The 2037-nt window shown below is 46.1% G+C and overlaps 1 pseudogene; it reads left to right on the top strand.

Moving 5' to 3' along the window:
• Nucleotides 1-1649: 1649 nt before the first annotated feature.
• LOC126471992 (5S ribosomal RNA) lies at nt 1650-1767 on the top strand (annotated as a pseudogene).
• Nucleotides 1768-2037: the final 270 nt, after the last annotated feature.

Genomic DNA, 2037 nt, shown 5'->3' with positions numbered 1-2037 from the left:
ACACACACACACACACACATACACGCGCACAAACATAACTCACACCCACATAACCACAGTCACTGGCAGCTGAAGTTAGACTACTAGAAGCAGGAGCAGTGCATGATGGGAGAGGCAACTGGGTGGGGGTAAGGAGGAGTCTGGGTCAGGAGGGGGAGGGATAGCGGAGTAGGGGTGGGGGGTGATGAAGTGTTGCTGGGGAGCATGCAGGAATAAGGTGCAGAGAGGGTAGGGCAGCTAGGTGCAGTTGGGAGGTGACAGCATGCACGGGTGGTGGGGGGGAGGGGGGGGGTTAGTGGAAAAGGAGAAAACTAAAAGACTGGGTGCATTGGTGGAATAGAGGGCTGTATAGTGCTGGAATTGGAACAGGGAAGAGGCTAGATGGGTGAGGACAATGACTAACGAAGGTTGAGGTCAGGAGGGTTACAGGAACATAGGATATATTGCAGGGAGAGTTCCCACCTGCACCAGAAAAGCTGGTGTTGGTGGGAAGGATCCATATGGCACAGGCTGTGAAGCAGTCATTGAAATGAAGAATTTCATGTTGGGTGGTGTGCACAGCAACAGGGCGTTCCAGTTTTTTTTTTGCCACAGTTTGTTGGAGGTAGTCTAAACCTCGCAGAAAATGTAATTCAGTTGCTCCTATCATCATACCCTGAACTATGAGAAATGTCCTGCCCACTATCCTTCCCACCACTCAAAAAGTGGTATTCCACCATCTATCAAACCTACACAATGTACTTGTCTATCCCTACATGACCCCTTCTCCCAACCCCTTACCTCATGGCTCATATCCCTGTAATAGACCTACAGGAAAGACTTGTCCCATAGATCCTCCCACCACCTCCTACTCCACTTCATTCAAAAACATTACCTATCTCATGAGAGGCAGGACTAACTGTGAAACCAGTTATGTGATCTAGAAGCTAGGCTGCAACCATTGTGCTACATTCTATGTGGGCATGACAATCAACAAGCTGTCTGTTCACATGAATGGCCACTGACAAACTGTGGCCAAGAAACAACTGGACCACCATGTTGCTGAGCATGCTGCCCAACATGACATTCTTCAGTTGGATGACTTTGGATGACTGTTTAACAGCATGTGCCATATGGCTCCTTTCCACCAACACCAGGTTTTCTGAATTGCACTGCTGGGAACCCTCCCTGCAATATATCCTACATCCCCATAACCATCCTGACCTCAACCTTCATTAGTCATTGTTCTCACCCATCTAGCCATTTCATGTCACTACTAAGTGTTACAGCCATATAGTTGTATGAGTTTACAGATTCCCACTATGACTTACTGATCTTATATTCACTGGATACTGTGTTTTTTAGTTTTATGAAGTGCACAATTTTACATTTATGAACACTGAAAGCAAATTGCCAATCTTTGCACCACTCTGAAATGTTATCAAGGTCTGATGATCTGTACAGCTTTGTTCAGACTGTACTTCACTCTAGATAACTGAATCATCTGTGAAAAGTATGAGGTTACTGTTGATATTGTCTGCAAGATAATTAATATACAACATGAACAGCAAGGGATCCAACACACTTCCCTGGGGTACCCCTGAAGTTACTTCTACATTAGTCAATGACAATCCATCCAAGATAATATGCCATGATCTTACAACCAAGAGGTCAATGGTCTTGCCACAGTGGTAACACCAGTTCCTATCAGATCACTGAAGTTAAGCACTGTTGGGCTGGGCTAGCACTTGGATGGGTAACCATCCGGACTGCCAAGTGCTGTTGGCAAGAGCGGTGCACTCAGCCCTTGTGAGGCAAACAGAGGAGCTACTTGATTGGCTGTGGCTCTGGTCTTGTAAACTGACTTATGGCTAAGAGAGCAACATGCTGACCACATGCCCCTCCATATCTGCATCAAGTGATGGCTGTGGGCTGAGGATGACACAGTGACTGGTCTGTACCATTGGACCTTCATGGACTGTTCAGGTAGAGTTTTTTTTTTCCTACCAAGGAATCCTGAATCCAGTCACAAATTTCATTTGATGCTCAGTACAATCA

This window comes from Schistocerca serialis, chromosome 3, assembly GCF_023864345.2.
Source record: "Schistocerca serialis cubense isolate TAMUIC-IGC-003099 chromosome 3, iqSchSeri2.2, whole genome shotgun sequence".
In the NCBI taxonomy this organism is placed as follows: domain Eukaryota; kingdom Metazoa; phylum Arthropoda; class Insecta; order Orthoptera; family Acrididae; genus Schistocerca; species Schistocerca serialis.
The sequence above is the reverse complement of the archived record's forward strand: the minus strand, read 5'-3'. Positions and strand labels throughout refer to the sequence as shown.